A 24,226-nucleotide genomic window follows, 5' to 3' on the forward strand; every position below is an offset into this window, starting at 1 on the left:
TTCCTACCTTCACCACCTGGGGGCAGCCCGTCAGGAAGTTCAGGACCCAGTTGCACAGGGCATGGTTCAGACCCAGGGCCCCAAGTGTAATGATGAGCTTGGATTGTACTATGGTGTTGAAGGCTGAGCTATAGTCAATGAGCAGCATTCTTACATAGGTATTCCTCTTGTCCAGATGGGATAGGGCAGTGTGCAGTATGAAGGCGATTGCATCATCTGTGGATCTATTGTGGTGGTATGCAAATTGAAGTGGGTCTAGGGTGTCAGCTAAGGTTGAGGTGATATGATCCTTGACCAGCCTCTCAAAGCACTTCATGATGACAGAAGTGAGTGATAGTCATTTAGTTCAGTTACCTTAGCTTTCTTGGGAACAGGAACAATGGAGGACATCTTGAAGCAAGTGGGGACAGCAGGTCTCTGGGATAGGGAGAGATTGAATATGTCCGTAAACACTCCAGCTCACTGGTCTGCACATGCTGTCGGGATGCGGCTAGGGAAGCCGTCTGGGCCGGCAGCTTTACGAGTGTTAACACGTCTAAATGTCTTACTCACGTCGGCTGCGGAGAACGAGAGCCCACAGTCCTTAGGAGCAGGCTGAGTTGGGGTGCACTGTGTCATCATCAAAGTGGGCGAAGGAGGTGTTTAGCTTGTCTGGGAGCAAGACGTTGATGTCCGAGATGTGGCTGATTTCCCCTTTGTAATCCGTGATTGTCTGTAGAATCCTGCCATAGAACACAGACAAATTTGAGACATATACCCTTCCCCTCTTTATTGCTGAATCAACATCGATACTAGTTGATCTTGAATAATAGTTACATTAACAATTAAAACAACTTTAAACACTTCAATGTCAACACTTTATTTCATAATGTACAAATAAGCTAACTCGTATGTAAAAGGTTAGACATCTTAGTAACAAGTAGTTTATTATTACTAAAGCTTATACCACAGCATTGTTGAATACTCATTTCTGAATGGCTTGAATGTCATTCTAGAATGGACATTAAAAGTCAGATAACTGGACAGTTGAAAAAGTAATCAGGACACCTTGCAATCGCCGCAATATGCGCCTATACATGCAGACCGTACTTGCTACAAAGTTACAGAAAGCTAAACCAACAACTACCCAAGCAAAATATTTGTATATATAACAAGTATACTTAATTTATTTCAAATACAAGATTGACTTTTATAGTATATCTTAAATATACTATCATTACACGTCAACACACTTATTAAATGTGTACTTTAAATTAATTGGTTTTCAGTCTATACTATATGTTCACTATCATTTAGCACTCTTATTAAAACTGTACTTTAAATCAATTGGTTTTCAGTCTTTACTATATGTTCACTATCATTTAGCACACTTATTAAAACTGTACTTTAATTTCAAACGAGTTAATGTACTTGGAGTTGTTTTAAGTTGAAGCACAGATTTATTTATTTTTTATGAAGTGATCAAGTACGCTATAAGTATACAGTGACTTGCAAAAATATTCATAATCCTTGTATTGCTTCACTTTTGATTGTGTTACAAAGTGGGTTTCAAATTGATTTAATTGTAATTTGTCGTCAACAATGAACTCAAAGTACTCTGTAATGTCAAAGTTAAAAATATATATTCATATTAAATCAAATGTGATAACTAAAATATAGTAGTTGCATAACTATTCAGCCCCTTTGTTTAAGCAAGTCTAAATTAGTTCAGTAGTAGAATTTGGCTTAACAAATCACATAATGTGTTAAATGGACTCATTCTGTATGAAATAATAGGGTTTGATATGATTTTTGAAATGATTAACCCTTCCTCTCTCCCCCATAGATACAACATATGTAAGGTCCCTCAGACAAGTATTGCATTTCAAGCACAGATTCAACTACAAAGACAGGGAGCCTCATAAAGAAGAGCAGAGACTGGTAGATGGGTAAAAACATCAGACATTGAATATCTTTTTAAGCATGGTCAAGTTAATAATTATGCTGTGGATTATATATTAAACCACCCAGACACAAAGATACAGTAATCCATGGGTTTTACAATGAAGCCATTGGTGATTTTGAAACTGTTGCAATACACTTGTTAAATGACTGAGATGGGAGACCTGAGGATGGATAAACATTGTAGTGACTCCACAATAATGACTTAAATGACAGAATGAAAATAATACAAAATAAGAATATTCCAAAACATGCATCATGTATGCAACAAGGCACTAAAGTAATACACAAAAAAAAATGTCAAAGGACTACACTTTTTGGCCGAAACGCAAAGCCTTTCCTTTGGGGCAAATCCAACACAGCACGTCACTGAGTAACTGCCACCTTATTTTAAAGCATGGTGGTGGCTGCATCACGGTACGGGTATGGGACAATCGGCAAAGGATTTCACCTTTCAGTAGGACGAGACCTACAACACAAGGTCAAATCTGCACTGGAGTTGCTTACCAAGACGACAGTGAATGTTCCTGAGTGGCCAAGTTACAGTTTTGACTTACATCTGCTTGAAAATCTATGGCAAGACTTGACATGCTTCCTGAGCGTATACTTCTTCATAGCTCAAGGAAATCTACTTAATAATGACAGCTTTGCACACTCTTGGCCTTCTCTCAACCAGCTTCATGAGGTAGACATCTGGAATACATTTCAATTAGCAGGTATGCCTTGTTAAAAGTTATATATATTATTTTTAAGGTATCTGTGACCAACAGATTCATATATGTATTCCCTATCATGTAAATTCCATAGATTATGGCCTAATGAATATATTTATTTTTATTTATTTATTTCACCTTTATTTGACCAGGTAGGCAAGTTGAGAACAAGTTCTCATTTACAACTGTGACCTGGCCAAGATAAAGCAAAGCAGACAAACAGTCAATAATACAGTAGAAAAATAAGTCTATATACAATGTGAGTAAATGAGGTGAGATAAGGGAGGTAAAGGCAATAAATAGGCCATGGTGGCGAAGTAAATACAATATAGCAATTAAAACACTGGGATGGTAGATTTGACAGTAGATGAATGTGCAGTAGATGAATGTTCAAAGTAGAAATACTGGGGTGCAAAGGAGCAAAATAAATAAATACAGTAGGGGATGTGTTAGTTGTTTGGGCTATTTATAGATGGGCTACGTACAGGTGCAGTGATCTGTGAGCTGCTCTGACAGCTGGTGCATAAAGCTAGTGAGGGAGATGTGTTTCCAGTTTCAGAGATGTTTGCAGTTTGTTCCAGTCAATGGCAGCAGAGAACTGGAAGGAGAGGCAGCCAAAATAGGAATTGGCTTTGGGGGCGACAAATAAGATATACCTGCTGGAACACGTGCTACGGGTGGGTGCTGCTATGGTGACCAGCAAGCAGAGATAAAGCTGGACTTTACCTAGCAGGGTCTTGTAGATGACCTGGAGCCAGTGGGTTTGGCGACGAGTATGAAGCGAGTGCCAGCCAACGAGAGCGTACAGGTCGCAGTGGTGGGTAGCATATGGGACTTTGGTGACAAAACGGATGGCACTGTGATAGACTGCATCCAATTTGTTGAGTAGGGTGTTGGAGGCTATTTTGTAAATGACATCGCCAAAGTCGAGGATCGGTAAGATGGTCAGTTTTACGAGGGTATGTTTGGCAGCATGTGTGAAGGATGCTTTGTTGCGAAATAGCCAATTCTAGATTGGAAGGAGAGTTTACAGTCTAACCAGACACCTAGTTATTTGTAGTTGTCCACATATTCTAAGTCAGAACCGTCAGAACCGAGTTCTGTCAGAACCGAGTAGTGATGCTGGACGGGCAGGCAGGTGCAGGCAGCGATCGGTTGAAGAGCATGCATTGAGTTTTACTTGTATTTAAGAGCAGTTGGAGGCCACGGAAGGAGAGTTGTATGGCATTGAAGCTCATCTGGAGGGTTGTTAACACAGTGTCCAGAGAAGGGTCAGAAGTATACAGAATGGTGCCGTCTGCGTAGAGGTGGATCAGAGACTCACCAGCAGCAAGAGTCGGCGCAAGAATTGAACCCTGTGGCACCCCCATAGAGACTGCCAGAGGCCCGCACAACAGGCCCTCAGATTTGACACACTGAACTCTGTCGGAGAAGTAGTTGGTGAACCAGACGAGGCAATCATTTGAGAAACCAAGGCTGTTGAGTCTTCCGATAACAATCAATTTAAATTGTTTGATTTCCTTATGTGACTCACCACCTGGATTATGTACTATGTAGCAATATTTGAAAATGTGTTTTTTACTTTGGATAAAAATTGAGACTAAGGCTAGAAAATGGAATATCATACACTGCAGTTGAGGAACAATGGGAAAGTATTTCTGCTTTGAAAGTTGATAAACTTCTAACCCGACTTCTGAGAATATGGCACTTGAATATTTTGGTACACCTACTGGAGAGCTCTTCTTTGTCTACACCCATTCAGCAACGTTCGCACCCTCTTAAGCTTTAGCCCCACCCATCTCTTTAAAGATTCACATGTGAGGCCATGTGCTAAACAGAGTGAGCAGTGTAGTTAATAACAACCAAAGATTTAGGACTAAAAGTGGTAAAAGTAGTAGCCTACAATAAGGAAAAACTACAGGTAAAAATACACCATCTAGTTCTTGGCCTTTATCCCTATCTGACTTTGGTGCAGGTCATGTTGTTCTTCGCATTACTGTCTCTGGTAAACACACACTATATCAAATAAAATATATGTTTATTTGTCACATGTACAGGATACATAAGGAGTAAACAGTACAGATAAATGGTTACTTGTATAGTAGCAATATCAAAAACAGTGTCCAGATAAAAATATATTTTTTAATAATAAATTAAGGTATTACGTAAAATTGAAACACATTATAAGTACGCTTTCTTTGTAAAAAAAAAAAACAATACAGGACTTGAAATGCCATTTTAGTATATTTCTAATTTATGAGAAATGTACATAAAATGTACTTAAGGTGTATTCAAAGTACTTGTTTTGCTCTTTATCTGATATACTAACAATATACCAAAAAAGTGTCCCAATTTAGATAATATTAAATGTATTTAATATACCTAAATGCTAATAGAAATACAAATAAAGTTGATGTACATTTTTTTTTTGAGCATCTGATGAAATAACATTAGGCTGGACAATAGAACAAGTAAAAATGTGTTGGCTGAACTGGAAAACTAGCACGAGGCCTTTTCAAATTAATTGAAACTAACCTTCGCTGATCCTCTTCTGACATGAGTGAAGCTTAGAATTCCATTTTCCCTAAATGGCACCAAAAAATGTCTTCCTTTTTATTTTATCACTACAATTTGTTCTTAGGACGAAAATGAAAAATAACAACTCATGTAAAAAGTAAACATCCGCACCTCGATGGTCTCAAGTGGGCTTATGTCTGCGTAATGAGGAAGTAGGACAAAAACTGCAACTTCTGACTATTTCTGGTCTAGTGATCGATGACAGCAGAGTACACTGCACAACCTTATGTCATTAGAAAGAGGAGATTATCATGATTAAAATGGTGTCTGACATGTGAGATATTTGGCGAAATAGACCAGCATGCCTCTCCATAGGAGAGCAGTTTCTGAAAACAAACTGCTCAGCAGAGCAAAGGCTCTTTTGAGAACTTTTTTATTTTACTAGGCAAGTCAGTTAAGAACAAATTCTTATTTTCAATGACGGCCTAGGAACAGTGGGTTAACTGCCTGTTCAGGAGCAGAACAACAGACTTGTACCTTATCAGCTCAGGGATTCAAACTTGCAACCTTTTGGTTTCCTAGTCCAACGCTCTAACCACTAGGCTACCCTACCACATTTCTTTAAAAAAACAAACATTTCCAGTGTCTGTGTCCAGTGTCTGTGTTTATACACTGAGTGTACATAACATTAAGGACAACTGCTCTTTCTTTCTCTTTCTTTCTTTTTGATACCATGGATGCTTAGTCCTTAGCTTTGTCTGTACATTTGAGAGTGGTTCTATTTCTCTAGCCCCATCCCAGCTTTTTACCAAAACAGTGGTGGGAGACCACTTTGTTATTGTTTCACCTGCTGATTTGAACTTTAAGGGGGGTGTTACTTTGGCAGATAATGTTACCCATCTTAAGAAATAGTGTTTTATAATAATTGACTAAATGTATGATGTTTTTGGTTTAGTTTTTTAAAAATAATGTCAGTTGCATTGTTCATTGTTATGCTGTAAATGGCTATTTTATGGTTGTAAGTGATAAAATTAACTAACAACTATTTTATGGTTTGCAATTCTGAGTAGTTACTACTCCAGTAAGGATTGATATACCTTGGCTATATAACTTTTTGATGGACTGATCAACACAATGTTTAAGGTACTGCAATTGCAAAATATTTCCAATAGATGGGGGTATAAGACCGCAAATTAAATTTCAGACGATTAGTTTTCTCCATGGACACATCAAAGGATACTCCCATGAGCGCTTTTTTCTGTCCCTTTCCACACTGCAAGAGGAAGGGACCGACTCTGAGAACTGTAATAATGCCGAACATTAATTCAGTCACCTCTGGTCAAGCAAAACGTTTTTTTTGTTGTCTTTTTCCACACTGCAAGAGGAAGGGACCGACTCTGAGAGAACTGTAACAATTCCGAACATTAAATCAGTCACCTCTGGTCAAACATGTTTTTCCTAGTTAATACAGTCATTGTCAAATTCATCAACCAGGTACTGCAATTCTCAATTAAACCAAAAAGTGACAGCATGACCACAAACAACATTTTCTGACGTTTCCTTGAGATTGACTTTGTGCTTGTTCTATCTAGTGAAAAATAGATTTCAGGCGCTTGCTGCTGACAATTGAGCGCTGATCTATCTAATTAACATATTTCACAAGATATATAAAATATAATTGAAATGGCATGCCATCGTCTGAGAAGTAAAATCTAAAAGGCTTAGAAATGGAAAAAACGAACTTGCTAAATACAAGTTTAGAACTCGCTGAGTAAGTATCACAAGTCAAGAGAGAAAATCCACTACACTACAATATTACCTTTTCGCTAATGTGCAGGCCACTTATATTATTGACACTTCCACGAGGGCATGGTTAACTCCTCTGCCTTCTCTCGCATCAAGCCCCACCACAAGCTGGTGTCACCAGCAGCAGCGAGCACTCTGCCTTCTCGTGCAAGTGAAGGGCTTGTTGAAGTCATTTGCTAGCAACAAGGGTTGCATGATGTAATATTTATATACAGTAAAATGAGTCCTATATCGACATAACCTGAAAGGCCGCTCAGGAAGGAAGAAGCCACTGCTCCAAAACCGCCATAAAAAAGCCAGACTACGGTTTGCAACTGCACATGGGGACAAAGATCGTAATTTTTGGAGAAATGTCCTCTGGTCTTGTGAAAATCAAAAGTAGAACTGTTTGGCCATAATGACCATCGTTATGTTTGGAGGAAAAAGGGGGAGGCAAGCAAGCTGAAGAACACCATCCCAACCGTGAATCACATATGTGGCAGCATCATGTTGTGGGGGTGCTTTGCTGCAGGAGGGACTGGTGCACTTCACAATATAGATGGCAGCATGAGGGAAGACAATTATGTGGATATATTGAAGCAACATCTCAAGACATCAGTTAAAGCTCGGTCACAAATTGGTCTTCCAAATGGACAATGACCCCAAGCATACTTCCAAAGTTGTGGCAAAATGACTTAAGGATAACAAAGTCAAGGTACTGGAGTGGCCATCACAAAGCCCTGACCACAAACCCAGAGAAAAATTGTGTGCGAGCAAGAAGGGCCTACAAACCTGACTCAGTTACACCAGCTCAGTCAGGAGGAATGGGCCAAAATTCACCCAACTTATTGTGAGAAGCTTGTGGAAGGCTACCCAAAATGTTTGACTCAAGTTAAACAATTTAAAGGCAATGCTACCAAATACAAATTGAGTGCATGTAAACTTCTGACCCACTGGGAATGTGATGAAAGAAATAAAAGCTGAAATAAATAATTCTCTCTATCTCTATCTATTATTCTGACATTTCACATTCTTAAAATAAAGTGGTGATCCTAACTGACCTATGCCAGGGAATTTTTACTAGGATTAAATGTCAGGAATTGTGAAAAACTGCGTGTAAATGTATTTGGCTAAGGTGTATGTAAACTTCCAACTTCAACTGTATATACTGTACTTGCATGCTATTTTATGTCAATCATATTGTTGCTTGTAGCTTATAGCCAAAAGCTAATCTTCTGAAATTGGTATTATACTTTGTGGTCTTATGTTTCCATCAATTGGAAATATTTAGCAATTCCAGTACCTTTTACATTTCTTAACACCCTCTTTTATTGACGCACCGGTGTGTCAATTTAAGTAACGTAAAAAAAAATACCCATAAAAATCTGTCAGTTTAAATTGGCCACATCTTAAAATGTTTGACACCTTATACGGAAAATATATTGTTAACCATGATCATAACATTTTTCACTTTTGATTGGTAGACACCAGCCAACTCACTACAACGTGTACCCAGCTAAACAGTGAAATAGCCATAAATGTGTTAACATCAAGTTACCTGAGGTAAACCCACAAACGTTATACTAGTAAACCTCATTGCTACTAACACCGAAGCTAGCATTGTGATGTAGAACAACGGGCTGAGAATACAATATTTGGAAAGTGAGTTGGTGCTATTGGCACTCAATAAAACTAATGCAATCTGTCAGGTCGAAAAATTTCCTAAAATAAACTTGATGAGGCGTGTGTGGCCAAGCAGTTATGGGTGAACAGGGAGTAGGTGTTGTAGGTGTTGACAAGCTGAATGTACTGAGCTGTCTGTCTAAACTACTGGCACGCCGCTCAGACACCCATGCATACGCTACAAGACATGCCACCAGAGGTCTCTTCACAGTCCCCAAGTCCAGAACAGACTGTAGGAGGCGCACAGTGCTACATAGAGCCATGACTACATGGAACTCTATTCCACATCAAGTAACTGATGCAAGCAGTAGAATCATATTTTAAAAAACAGATCAAATACACCATTTGGAACAACGGGGACTGTGAAGAGACACACAAAAGTACAGACACATGCATACGCACATATTGTGATATTGTTGTATGGTGGTATTGAACATTTGTGTAAATGTGGTGGTGTAGGGATGTTAAATTATGTACTGTTTTATCTTTAGCTCATTCAGTACAAACATAGTTCACTGTTTTGTATTTTGTTTTATATGTAATGTAGGTGCTTTGATGTGTTTGGACCCCAGGAAGTGCAAATGCGGCTCACTAATAAATACAAATACAGGAAGAGGCTGAGCACACACATTTGTGGGGCCCCTGTGTTGAGGATCAGCATAGTGGAGGTGTTGTTGCCAACCTTCACTACCTGTGGGTGGCCCTTCAGGAAGTCTGGGACCCAGTTTCACAGGGCTGGATTCAGTCCCAGGGCCCGAGCTTGATGATGAGCTTTGAGGCTACTACGGTGTTGAAGGCTGAGCTGTAGTATTCTGACATAGGTATTCATTTTGTCCAGTTGGGAAAGAACAGTGTGGAGTGAGATTGAGATTGCATCATCTGTTGGGGCAGTATGCAACTTGGTGTGGGTCTAGGGTTTCCGGGAAGATGGTGTTGATGTGAATCATGACCAGCTTTTCAAAGTACTTTACGGCTACTGACTTGAGTGCTATGTAGACAGGCAACCTTTGCTTTCTTGGGTACAGGGACTACGGTGGTCTGCTTGAAACATGTCGGTATTACAGACTTGGTCAGGGAGGGGTTGAAAATGTCAGTGAAGACACTTGCCAGTTGGTCTGTGCATGCTCTGAGTATACATCCTGGTAATCCGTCTGACCCTGCAGGTCTTGTAAATGTTGATCTGTTTAAAGATCTTGCTCACATCGGCTACGGAGAGCATGATCACACAGTCGTCCGGAACAGCTGGTTTTCTCATGCATGTTTCACTGTTGCTTGCCTCGAAGCGAACATAAAAGGCATCTAGCCCATCTGGTTGGCTTGCATCACTGGGCAGCTTATGGCTGGGCTTCCCTTTTTAGTCCGTAATAGTTTGCAAGAACTGCCACATCTGACTAGCATCAAAGCCGGTGAAGCAAGATTCAATCTTAGTCCTGTATTGACGCTTTGCCTGTTTGATGGTTCGTCTGAGGGCATAGCAGAATTTCATATAAGCGTCTGGATTAGTGTCCCCCTCCTTGATAGCAGCAGCTCGGTATCGATGTTGCCTGTAATCCATGGCTGGGATATGTGCGAACGGTCACTGTGGAGACAACGTCGTCGATGCACTTGATGAAGCCGGAGTTCTGAGGTGGTATACTCCTCAATGCCAGTCTGTGCTAGCAAAACAGTCCTGTAGCATAGATCTTCATCATCTGACCACTTCTGTATTGAGCGAGTCGCAGGTCCTTTCTGCTTTAGTTGTTGCTTGTAAGCAGTAGTAAGGAGGATATAATTATGGTCAGATTTGGCAAATGGAAGGTGAGTGAGAGCTTTCTATGCGTCTCTGTGCGTGGAGTAAAGGTGGTCGAGAGTTTTTTTCCTCTGGTTGCACATTTAACCTGCTGATAAATCATATTTACCAAATTTCTAAGTTTGCCTGCATTTTAAAGTCCACGGACACTAAGAGTGACGCTTCTGGATGAGGATTTTCTTTTTTGCTTATGGCCTTGTACAGGTCATTGAGAACACCTCCGTTCTGTACAGCTCATTGAGTGTGGTCTTAGATCCGTGGATCTATTGGGGTGGTATGGGTCTAGGGTGTTGGGTAAGGTGGAGGTGATATGACTTCTCTAGGGTAGGGGGCAGCATTGAGAATTTTGGATGAAAAGCGTGCCCAAATTAAACTGCCTGCTATTCAGCCCTAAAAGCTAGAATATGCATATACAGTGGGGCAAAAAAGTATTTAGTCAGCCACCAATTGTGCAAGTTCTCCCACTTAAAAAGATGAGAGAGGCCTGTAATTTTCATTATAGGTACACTTCAACTATGACAGACAAAATGAGAAAAAAAATCCGGAAAATCACATTGTAGGATTTTTTATGAATTTGTTTGCAAATTATGGTGGAAAATAAGTATTTGGTCCCCTGTGAACGCGCATGGTCAACTCGTGGCAGTGGTGACTATTTCCTGTCTCATTCGACACCCCTTCACATTTGAGTCATCAGACAAAGTTCTATTGACTGTTGACATCTATTGGAAGGCGTAGGAAGTGAAAACTCATCCATATCGCGCTGTAATTTCAATGAGAGCTTGGTTGAAATCTGCCACCCCCAGAAAAAATCCAAACAGGAAGTGGAATTTCTCAGGCTTTCTCCTGCAATATCAGTTCTGTTATACTCACAGACAATATTTTGACAGTTTTGGAAACTTTAGAGTGTTTTCTATCCAATACTAATAATAGTATGCATGTATTAGAAACTGAGATGAGGAGCTGGCCGTTTACAATGGGCACCTTTTCATCCAAGCTACTCAATACTGCCCCTGCAGCCATAAAAAGTTAAGTGGCACCATTGATTTCAGTAATCCACTCGTTCAATATGCATACAAACGAATCCAAAAAGTTCCCGGTAAAGTTTGTCCAAATAAGTCAAGCGATGTTTTTATTTGATCCTCAGGTACTCTAATATCTAAATAACGATAGCATTTAAGACGGCGAATAGTACCTTATTGCCTTAGTGCCTTTGAATGGGGTATGGTAGTAGGTGCAAATCCAACCGGTTTGTGTCAAGAACTGCAATGCTGCTGGGTTTTTAATGCTCAACACACTTGTACTGTAGATATGTGGTAGCCGTGGAGTAGGGGCCTGTGGGCACACAGTGTGTTGTGAAATCTGTGAATATATTGTAATGTTTTTAAACGGTATAAACTGCTGTACCCCAGGAAGAGTGCCTTGTTTACATCCCTCCTTTGCCAAGATAATCCATCCACCTGACAGGTGTGGCATATAAAGAAGCTGATTAAACAGCATGATCATTACACAGGTGCGTCTTGTGCTGAGGACAATAAAAGGCCACTTTAAAATGTGCAGTTTTGTCACACACCACAATGCCACTGATGAGGGAGCCTGTAATTGGCATGCTGACTGCAGGAATCTCCACCAGAGCTGTTGCCAGAGAATTTAATGGTAATTTCTCTGACATAAACTGCCTCCAATGTCGTTTTTAGAGAATTTGGCAGGATGTCCAACCGGCCTCACAACCGCAGACCACTGCCATGGTAGTGACCAAAAAAATATGATAATACCATGGTAGTTTTTTCATTGTACTACGAAGGCAGGAAAATACCATGGTATTTGCATCAGTAGCATGGTATGTTTCTGCCATGGCAGTGACAAAATATATATATATATTTTACATAATGCAACATTGACTACTTGCTCTGCAATGGCAAAGCATAGGCCTAGTATATCCTCTTAAATCCCTTTAGCTCACAGTGAAAAACCACAACACACATGTTCTAGTAGTGTAGTGTACCCTCTTAAACCCCTTTAGCTCATAGTGAAAAACCACAACACACATGGTCTAGTAGTGTAGTGTACCCTCTTAAACCCCTTTAGCTCATAGTGAAAAACCACAACACACACGGTCTAGTAGTGTTGTATACCCTCTTAAACCCCTTTAGCTCATAGTGAAAAACCACAACACACATGGTCTAGTAGTGTAGTGTATCCTCTTAAACCGTGGGACCTGGATAGAGTATGGTGAGAAGAATGAAGGGAGTTTGAAAACTTGAAGATTTAAAATACAGTTTTTAGTTGGCTCTCTCATTCAACTGATGTTGCTACTCTTATACAATTCTAAATAGCCAATGAACAAAAAAGGTATTAATTGGGGGTAAAAAAAGTATTAATTGTCATCTTATCTCATAGATACATTTTCATTATGTAATTCTCAACATATCCTTAAAAACAGCAAGTTACAATGTTTCCCTTTGTTTACACTGTGTGAATGTTGGTCCTGTCGCCATTACTACAACAGGCTAGCTTGACCGCAGCCAACGTTAGCTTCTATGCTAACGGACTTTTATAATTTTCCCCCATTTTCCATTTTCTTTGACATTATAGACATATTAGGACCAACAATAGTAGCCTGCCTCTGACTTTATCAGAACCTTGCCCATACTGGTATGTAAATTCATCAATATAATACCAACCAACCTCTTTTGACCTTGGAGGATTTATTTTATAAGAAGTGTTGACATGCTGAATGCACCGATGTGTCTGTTTAAATGACTAGCACACAGCTCGGACACCCATGCATACCCTACAAGACCACCAGAGGTCTCTTCACAACCCCCAAGTCCAGAACAGACTATGGGAGGCGCACAGTACTGCATAGAGCCATGGCTACATGGAACTCTATTCCACATCAGGTAACAGATGCAAGCAGTAGAATCAGATTTTAAAAAACAGGTAAAAATAGACCTTATGGAACAGCGGGGACTGTGAAGAGACCATCACAGTCACAGACACACATTCACATGATAAGCCACGCAATCTATACACACATGCACATGGATGTTGTATTGTAAATATGTGGTGGTGGAGTGGTGGCCTGAGAAAACACACTGAATGTGTTGGGTAAGGTCTTATGAAATGTAATGTCATGCAGTAATTTAAACTGTATCTAACTGTCTTATGTTGCTGGACCCCAGGAAGACTAGCTTCTCCCAGGCAACAGCGAAATAGAATCCATAATAAATGCAAATACAAATGTATTTAATACATTATACTGCAATTGTACCATGGTAGCACACAATTAATAAAAATGGTACCATATGATCATTTTTGGTACCATGTATCATAATTGTGCATTGCCATGGTAAAATGTATAATGCATGTCAAAACCATGGTATGTCCATGATCCACATCTATACCATGGTATAAATGATGCAAGGCCATGATATTATTTAGGTGCTTGGCAGTACCATCATATGTCAAAGCTAAAGCTATGGTACATTTCCATGATTTAGGCTATACCATGGTATAAGTGAACGTACCATACTAGTACCATGGGTTTTATGGGGAAAAACTCATTCTAATTGGCTGGGCCTGGCTTCCCAGTGAGAGGATCTGGCCACCAAGGCCCACTCATTGCTGCACCCCTGCCCAGTCATGTGAAACCCATAGATTAGTGTTTAATGAATTTGTTTCAACTGACTGATTTCCTTATATGAACTGTAACTCAGTAAAACCTTTGACATTTTTGCATGTTGCGTTTTATATTTTTGTTCAGTATAGTTGTATGAAAGATTATAAAGTTTGTTGGAACCATACTGTCTTCAGTTTGAGAGTAGGCTTACCAACAGTTGAGCTGAGGGCCAGGTATCCACATCAATGCATGAGGAGATGAAGAGGGCTAGAGGGAGTGAACGGGGAAGAAAGGGAATAGCAGGAGGATGAACTAAATGTGAGCGGCATGAAGCGGGAGAGGAATAAATTGAAAGGGGTAGAGAGGGAGAAATAGGAAAAAAGGGCAAGCATGGATATGTAATGGGCTTCTTGGCCAGCCTCCTCCATATTCATGTGGAAACGGTGGATGGGCTATTGTGAGAAAGAGGGAATGAGGGAGGGAGAGAGAGGGAAAGAAGAAAATAAGGAGATAGGGTATGAGGGAGAAGGGGAGAGAGGGGGAAGGGAGTGAGAGAGTACAAGGCTCTGGTGATTTCTGGCTGGTCCCCACATGTGTGTGCTTATGAATGTGTGTGTTCCTATGCCTCATTTCCATGTGAGATGCTCTCTACAGTTGAGGGCTTGTTGTTGTTTTTCTGAATCTTGTTGTATTGGTTGTGTTTCCTTTGAGAACCTCAGAGCCAGAGAAATGTACAGCCCCCCCCACACACACACACACACACACACAGACACAGGTACATGAGGACGAGGTTGAAGATAAAAGGACAAACTAAAAAACATCTCGGCTGTAAAGTTTCTCTCTCAGTGCATTGGCTTGGGAGAGACTAACACAGTCTTTCATACAGGCTGGGATGGCCGGTTTCAATGCTACCGCTTTGCCACGGCTCTCAGGAAATATTATTACTACTTCCAACAATACGGCTACTATGATAATGGTACGTGTAGGGGTAGAGTAGTAGTAATGGTAACACTTTACAATAAGGTTCCATTTTGAAAGGGTTAATAAAGGGTTTGGAATTACGTTATTAACGCTTATTTAATAGTTTGCAAAATGCATTATAACAAATTGGTCAAAATAGTGCCATAGAATGTCCGTGCTTGCCAAATAGTGAGCCACTATTTACTTCCGGCTAATATTGAACCCCTATGTATCATCGTGCAACCTTATTGTCAATGGTTGCACAGTTAAACAATAATTATTTTCTCATTTTTGAGTGTGATGCATTGTTGCCCTGTCCAAGGAACAGAAATGGTTGGTTTTCAGACCAATGGTCAAGTCCCATGATGTGCCCCATGTTTGAAACCCTGATGATGCATTGGTTCACTTATTTATTCCAGGAATGAAGGCTTCATCTGAAGATCTCAAGACATGTTGTTGGTTTGGTTCCCTGGTTTCGGAGAAATTTACCATTCTTAAACTGCCTGCGGATTAGTGCCACCCGACCTGAGCCCGACAGGCCCCGATGTTATACATTGGGTTAGGGCCTGGTAAGGTCTGTTTTCTCATCAGTAGCTAGGGTGGGGTAGTGCTCGGGTATCACTAAAATTATCACTAACATCATAACATGGTGTTAGAAGTGCTTAAACCTTCTCAAATATAAAACAGGTAGATCATCATGGGCATGGGTAGGGCTCAGAAATAGTCGTTTTTTGGGGTATCTAAACTCTACTTTTTCTGAACTCAGCAAAAAAAAAAAAAACATTTTTCAGGACCATGTCATTCAAAGAAAAAATAATTCCTCTCTCTCTCCTCTCTGCAGATCCTCTCAAGCTCTGTCAGGTTGGATCGGGAGCGTGGCTCCCCATGATTTTTTTCATGTCTCTCCAGAGATGTTTGATATGTTTCAAGTCCGGGCTCTCGCTTGGCCAATCAACGACATTCAGTGAATTGTCCCGAAGCCTCTCCTGCGTTCTCTTGGCTGTGTGCTTAAGGTCGTTTTCCTCTTGGAAGGTAAACCTGAGGTCCTGAGCGCTCTGAAGCAGGTTTTCATCAATGATATCTCTGTACTTTGCTCCATTCCTCTTTGCCTCGATCCTGACTAGTCTCCCAGTCATGCCACTGAAAAACATCCCCACTGCATGATGCTGCCACCACCATGCTTCACCGTAGGGATGGTGCCAGGTTTCCTCCAGACTTGATGCTTGGCATTCAGTTCAAAGAGTTCAATCTTGATTTCAACAGACCAGAGAATATTGTTTCTCATGGTCTGAGGGTCTTTAGGTGCCTTTTGGCAAACTCCAAGCGGGCTGTCATTGGCCTTTTACTGGGGAGTGGCTTCCGTCTGGCCACTCTACCATAAAGGCCTGATTGACAGAGTGCTGCAGAGATGGCTGATTTTCTGGAAGATTCTCCCACGCTGACAGAACTCTAGAGGTCTGTCAGCGTGACCATCAGGTTCTTGGTCTCCTCCCTGACAAAGGCCATTCTCCCCCGATTGCTCAGTTTGGCCGGGCGGCCAGCTCTAGGAAGAGTCTTGATGGTTCTAAACTTCTTCCATTTGGGAATTATGGAGGCCATTGTGTTTTTGGGGATGTTCAATGTTGCAGACATTTTTCGGTACCCTTCCCCAGATTTGTGCCTCGACACAATCCTGTCTTTGAGCACTACGTACAATTCCTCTGACCTCGTGGCTTGCTCTGACATGTGCTGTCAACTGTGAGACCTTGTATAGACAGGTGTGTGCCTTTCCAAATAAATTCCAATCAATTGAATTCACCACAGGTGGAGTGTGTAAGTAGAAAGACCCCATATCAATCCATGTAGGTGGGGTTTAGAGGGAAACTTTGATTATGCATCTCCGTTGGTCAACCAGTTTTGTAGCAATAGTTAAGCTTTATGTTACAATAAGTGCCAATGAATTTTAATGACCACAGAGAGTCAGGGCATCAGTTCAACATCCCATCCAAAATAACGGAAGGAAGAGTGGCCCCTAATGTCCCACCAAGACCTTTTCTAGCAACATCTGCTCTTCCATCCAGGGACTGATAAGGACCAACCCTGCTTAGCTTTAGAAGCAACCCAGCAGGTAAATGTAGCCAAAGATAAGAAAAATAGCAGGCACATGTCTTATTTAACCTTTATTTTAGCAGTGCGTCATGCTGAGACCACAGCCTCTTTTGCAGATGTGCCCTGTAAGGGAGGGAGGCATTTGCTTTAATCGCGTTATCATAACACATGTTTCAGTAGCTAGGTTTCCATCCAACTGGCAGATTTTCATGCAAATATTCTAAAATCCACATAAAAACAATATGTGCATTTCCTAAGGCTGTGTGTGATGACGTAGTGCAAAAAACCCCAACTTTTGTAATAACCAAAAAAAACGAGTTAAATGGGTTAATGTTGCAATTTCAAATCTACTGATGGGTTTTCTCACAAAAAAAGTGACATCATATAGCGAGTGTGACAAACCTGGTAATGGCACGTGCGCTCTAGCTAAAACATATAGCCTACAACAAAGCCTCCTTCACTCACAAAGCCAAATTTACCCTTGTAAAGCTGACTATCGATCCTCGACTTCGGCGATGTAATTTACAAAATAGCCTCCAACACTCTACTCAGCAAACTGGATGCAGTCTATCACAGTGCCATCCGTTTTGTCACCAAAGCCCCATATACCACCCACCACTGCAACCTGTATGCTCTCATTGGCTGGCCCTCGCTACATATTTGTCGCCAGACCCACTGGCTCCAGGTCATCTGTAAGTCTTTGCTTGGTAAAGCTCTGCCTTATTTCAGCTCACTGGTCACGATACCACCCACCCATAGCACGCGCTCCAGAAGGTATATCTCACTGGTCATCCCCAAAGCCAACACCTCTTTGGTCTCCTTTCCTTCCTGTTCTCTGCTGACTGGAACGAATTGCATTTTTTTTTAATAAATAAAAATCACTGAACTTGGAGACTTATATCTCCCTCACTAACTTTAAACATCAGCTATCTGAGCAGCTAACCGATCGCTGCACACAGCCCATCTGTAAATAGCCAATTCAATCTACCTACCTCATCCCCATATTGTTTTTAATTTACTTTTTTGCACACCAGTATCTCTACTTGCACATCATCATCTGCATATCTATCACTCCAGTATTAATTTGCTAAATTGTAATTACTTCGCTACTATGGCCTATCTATTGCCTTACCTCCTCACGGCATTTGCACACACTGTATATAGACTTGTTTCTATTGTATTATTGACTGTACGTTTGCTTATTCCATGTGTAACTCTGTGTTGTTGTTTGTGTCGCACTGCTTGGTTTTATCTTGGCCAGGTCACAGTTGTAAATCAGAACTTGTTCTCAACTGGCCTACCTGGTGAAATAAAGCTGGAAATAAATAAATTAAAAGATCCAGATGCAGACTGTGGAAGTAACACTGTTTATTGTAGCAAACAGGGGCAGACAAAGACAGGTCAAGGCAGGCAGGGGTCGAAAATCCAGGGTAAGGCAGAGGTACAGGATGGCAGGTGGACTCCGGGACAGGCAGGGTTCAGTAATCCAGAGGTGGAGCAAAGGTACAGGACGGCATTTAGGCTCAGGCAGAGAGGTCAGGTGGGTGGGTACAGGGTCAGGACAGGCAAAGGTCAAAACCGGGAGGACTAGCAAAGAGAGGCTGGGAAACGGAAGGAGCTGACAGGAAAAAATCTGGTAAGCTTGAACGAACAAGACGAACTGGCAAGAAAATTGGGAAGATGGGCGACACCTGGAGGCCAGCTGGTGTTCCACCTGGGTGGATACCTGGTTGACTGGGGTGAAAGTCAGCAATGAGGGCCGGGTCCAAGATGTATTTAGCAGGAACCCAGCACCTCTCCTCCGGGCCATAACACTCCCAGTTAAACAGGTACTGGAAACAGAAGACAAGGGGAAGTCAGACATGGTTTTGACTCTAAACACAGAAAAGGTAGGAAGAATACGGAGGGTACAGGGCAACAGAGGATGAACAGCAGAGGGGCTGATAATCTTGGAGCGGCTCGGGAAGAGGTGAATCGGCAGTCTCTGGAGGCTCTTGGAGGGACTCGGGTAAGCAAGGCTCCTTTCAGGGATGTAGACGACGGGGACTTCCGGAGTTTATCAGCTGCAAGGTGAGATCCCTGAGTGAGCATTGGGAACACAAATTGAACCTCTTCTTCCTCCTTTATTCCAGTAGCCAACCGTCAATCCGAATGGTTAAAACGATGAGTGAGTTGAGATCCGTCAGCAGTTCTCGGGCTGCCAGCTCATCCTTTATCTCCTCCAATAATCCATGTAGGAACATGTCGAACAGCACTTCCGGGTTACACGTACCCTCCAATGCTAGCGTGCGGAACTCCACCGCATAGTCTGCCACACTGACGGTGCCCTGCCGGAGCTGGAGTAACTTCTGGGCTCATAGTCTGCCACACTGAGGGTGCCCTGCCGAAGCTGGAGTAACTTCCGGGCAGCTTCTCTCCCGGACACCGTAGCCTTTAACACCTTTCTCACCTCCGCCACGAATACCTCCAGACTGAGGTAGATGGCGGATTGTTGCTCCCACACCGCCGTGGCCCATTTGAGTGCCCTCCAGGACATCAGCGTAATAATATACGCTATCTTCGAGCGGTTCAAGGGGAACGAAGAAGGCTGCAGCTTGAAAATGAGGGAGCACTGGGAGAGAAAGGCCCAGCAGGTTCTGGAATCTCCATCACAGCACTCCGGGGGAGGTAAGCTGGGTTCCTGGGAAACTGGGGTGCCAGCGCTGCTACCAGCCAGGTTACAGTGGGGCTGGGAGGTTACCGTCATGGTCGGCTGCCTAGTAGGCAACCCACGGACTTGCTCCCACAACATGTCGATCATCCGTGGCCTGGAACCCCTCCATCATGCCGCGAAGCAACTCCTTGTGCCTACCAATGGTGGCTCCCTGGGAAAAGATGACATAGCGGAGCTGGTCCAAGTGTGCTGGGTCAGTCAGGGCCAGTTCGTACTATCAGGTATCAAGGTAAGACCCAGATCCAGACTGTTGAAGTAACATTGTTTATTGTAGCAAACAGGGGCAGACAAAAACAGGTCAAGGCAGGCAGGGGTCGAACATCCAGGGTAAGGCAAAGGTACAGGACGGCATGCAGGCTCAGGCAGAGAGGTCAGGTGGGCAAGGACAGGGTCAGGACAGGCAAAGCCCAAAACCGGGAGGACTAGCAAAGAGAGGCTGGGAAACAGAAGGCGCTGACTGGAAAACCGCTGTTAAGCTTGAACGGAAAAGACGAACTGTCAACAAACAGACAGAGAACACAGGTATGAATACACAGGGGATAATTGGGAGATGGGTGACACCTGGAGGGGGTAGAGACAAGCACAAGGGCAGGTGAAATAGATCAGGGCATGACACTGTGAAGTTCATTATAATGAATTTAATCTGTAGCCTAGTAAAGTGCATGCTATCCTGAAGAATCGTAGTGGGAGGACCACACAACATGTTCACCTGGAGAAGATTGACCCCAAGAGACACATGTAATAAGGATGTGTTATGATGAGCCTCTGTTGGCTGTCGAAGGACAAAGGGGAGTTTTTTTCTTGTTGTAATAAAACCTTTTTTTTTATTTTGTAATAAAAAAAACTTTTCCATGACAGGACTCCAAGTTTACTTCGATATGATTATTATTATATCAATATTTGCACATAAAAGCGTTTCCACTGACATTTTCAGATTCCACCTTGTCAAGCGTGTTTTGTCGACATTTAGAAAGTCTCCATCAGGCCTGTCATGACATTTTTTTTATCCGACATGTACTTTACTCGCATAAAAAGGTTGGATGGAAACCTGCTTACTGCAAAAAAATGGTTTGCCTCAATTTACAGGGGTGAATATATAGAGAGAGAGTTATCAGTATCATATCTGACCCAAGTGCTCATATCCTGTGTGTGTGTGTGTACGCTGCCTATGTGTGTCCTTGTGTGGCATATATGTGTGTGTGTGTCAGTGAGACAGGAAGTGGGCTGTGTGTGATGGAGACAAGAGGGCCTGTCTGGCCACGCCTCATCTCTTCTACACCACCCAAAGGAACCCATCTGCTCCCCTCTCCCTCCTCCCCTCTCTTCTCTATTTGCACCCTGTAACCTTTTCTTTTCCATCCTCGAAAGAGCCCCTTTACACACCCCTCTAGAAATCCAGACCCCACGAGACTGCTCGTCTTGTTCATTTTCTCCTTCCTTTTGCCCCCAACATCCCAAATATACTATAGGCTGCTCCTCGTTGTCCTGCATGACCCTCATCCCCCTTCTCTTCTCCTCTAACTGTAACCCCTCCCCCATCTCTGTGCCCCTATGACTCTCACTTCTCTGTCTGGCCTCAGAGCTGTATGAGGAGTGAAAGAAAATGCTATGTGGATATCCAGGTTGACAATCATTAATGGAGAGAGACAAGTACCAGTGATATTCTACCCCACCCCCTTCTCCTCCCTCCTCCCTCACTCTTTCCCTGCATCATCCTCTAACCCACCCCCACAAACACACACCATGGCAGTTGATTGTGTGGATTCTGAATTTGTGCAGATAACAAAAGTGTGTCCCTGCCGTGTGTTTGTGTACAGAATGTATTTTTTGGTTTGTGTGTGTGTGTGTGAGCAAGGGTACATGCCTTTTCCTGAATATATGTGTAAAATTGTATCAAATGTTAGTTGTCACATGCTTCGTAAACACCAGGTATAAACTAACAGGCCAATAATGCAGAGAGAAACATACATAATAATAATAAAAAACGTGAGGAATAAATACACAAGGAGTAAAGACAACTTGGTACCAGTACAGAGTCAGATGTGCAGGGATATGAGTTCATTTTGGTAGATATATACATTAACAGTACCAGTCAAAAGTTTGGACACACCTACTCATTCAAGGTTTTTTTTTGTTTTTACTATTTTCAACATTGTAGAATAATATTGAAGACATCTAAACTATGAAATAACACATATGGAATCATGTAGTAACCAAAAAACTGTTAAACAAATCAAAATATATTTTTTACTTGAAATTCTTCAAAGTAGCCACCCTTTGACTTGATGGCAGCTTTGCACACTCTCGGCATTCTCTCAACAAGCTTCATGAGGTAGTCACCTGCAATGCATTTAAATTAAAAGGTGTGCCTTGTTAAAAGTTATGTTGTGGAATTTCTTTCCTTCTTAATGCGTTTGAGCCAATCAGTTGTGTTGTGATAAGGTAGGGCTGGTATACAAAAGATAGCCCTATTTGGTAAAAGACCAAGTTCATATTATGGAAAGAACAGCTCAAATAAGCAAAGAGAAATGACAGTCCATCATTACTTTTAAACATGAAGGTCAATCAAAATGGAACATTTCAATAACTTTGAACGTTTCTTCAAGTGCAGTGGCAAAAACTATCAATCACTATGACTAAACTGGCACTCATGAGGACCGCCACAGGAAAGGAAGACCCAGAGTTGCCTCGACCGATAAGTTCATTAGAGTTACCAGCCTCAGAAATTGCAACCCAAATAAAAATGCTCCACATCAACTGTTCAGAGGAGACTGCGTACATCTGGCCTTCATGGTTGAATTGCTGCAAAGAAACCACCACTAAAGGACACAAATAAGAAGAAGAGACTTGCTTGGGCCAAGAAACACAATACATTTTTATTAAACCAGGCAAGTCAGTTAAGAACAAATTATTATTTACAATGACAGCCTACCCCGGCCAAACCCTAACTATGCTGGGCCAATTGTGGGCCGCCCTATGGGACTCCCAATCACGTCCGTTTGTGATACAGTCTGGAATCGAACCAGAGTCTGTCGTGATGCCTCAAGCACTGAGATGCAGTGCCTTAGAGTGTTGTGCCACTCAGAAGCCCATTGACATTAGACTGGTGGAATTCTGTCCTTTGGTCTGATGAGTCCAAATTTGACACAGAGTAGTTGAACAGATGATCTCTGCATGTGTGGTTCCACCGTGAAGCATGGAGGTGTGATGGTGTGGGGGTGCTTTGCTGGTGACACTGTCTGTGATTTATTTAGAATTAAGGCACACTTAACCAGCATAGCTACCACATAATTCTGCAGCGATACACCATCCCATCTGGTTTGCGCTTAGTGGGACTATCATTTGTTTTTCAACAGGACAATGATCCAACACACCTCCAGGCTGTGTAAGGGCTATTTGACCAAGAAGGAGAGTGATGGAGTGCTGCATCAGATGACCTGGCCTCCACAATCACCCAACCTCAACCCAGATGAGATGGATTGGGATGAGTTGGACCACAGAGTGAAGGAAAAGCAGCCAACTAGTGTTCACCATATGTGGGAAGTCCTTCAAGAATGTTGGAAAAGCATTCCAGGTGAAGCTGGTTGAGAGAATGCCAAGAGTGTGCAAAGCTGTCATCAAGGTCGTGGCTACTTTGAAGATTATTGTTTAACACTTTTTTGGTTACTACTTGATTCAATATGTGTTATTTCATAGTTTTGATGTCTTCACTATTATTCTACAGCGTGGAAAAGAGTAAATAGGAAAAGGAAAAACCCTTGAATGGGTAGGTGTGTCGAAACTTTTGACTGGTACTGTAGGTATGGGTAAAGTGACTAGGCAACAGGATAAATAATAAACAGTAGCAGCAGCGTACCACATGTGAAGAGGCAGAAAGGGTTAATGCAGATTGACCAGGTAGCTACTTAGCTGTGTGTGTGTGTGTGTGTGTGTGTGTGTGTGTGTGTGTGTGTGTGTGTGTGTGTGTGTGTGTGTGTGTGTGTGTGTGTGTGTGTGTGTGTGTGTGTGTGTGTGTGTGTGTGTGTGTGTGTGTGTGTGTGCACATTCTAGATAGAGTGACTGTTTAGCATGTGAGCTAAGCGGACCTGCCACCACTGCTAACCATTACTGGAAGCACATATGGCTGATGGCACATATCAATACTGTCTGTGTTGGGAAATGCACACACTCTAGCTAGTGGCATTATTGTGATGAAATTGTACTCCATGTACTGACTACTAATTTTTAAAGGAAATGTCATGAAAAATGTAATGGATGACATACACAACAGTCATTATGTTTATTGAACTGCGTGAATAAAATAAATATGAAACTGTCTTCAGATTATTGAGAAACCTATACGAATGGTCAAAATAACAGTCTTACCTCATCCAGTTTCCTGTGCCGTCCCACTGGGCACACACTGGTTGAATCAACGT

At 42.0% G+C, this 24,226-nt stretch overlaps 1 protein-coding gene and 1 long non-coding RNA gene across 2 annotated transcripts in view; one reads left to right on the forward strand and one right to left on the reverse strand.

Annotated features, from left to right (window-relative positions):
- klf12b (Kruppel-like factor 12b) overlaps window positions 1-24,226 on the forward strand; it is a 161,981-nt gene that overhangs the window by 123,405 nt on the left and 14,350 nt on the right. The gene's annotated exons all lie outside the window — the stretch shown is intronic.
- Window positions 381-5,622, reverse strand: LOC112225054. Its single transcript, XR_002949529.2, has 3 exons — window positions 5,190-5,622; window positions 553-722; window positions 381-417 (listed from the first exon to the last, which is right to left on the reverse strand). It is a non-coding gene; the product is annotated as an uncharacterized LOC112225054 (long non-coding RNA).

The sequence above is a fragment of the Oncorhynchus tshawytscha genome, linkage group LG26 (genome assembly GCF_018296145.1).
Source record: "Oncorhynchus tshawytscha isolate Ot180627B linkage group LG26, Otsh_v2.0, whole genome shotgun sequence".
Taxonomy (NCBI): domain Eukaryota; kingdom Metazoa; phylum Chordata; class Actinopteri; order Salmoniformes; family Salmonidae; genus Oncorhynchus; species Oncorhynchus tshawytscha.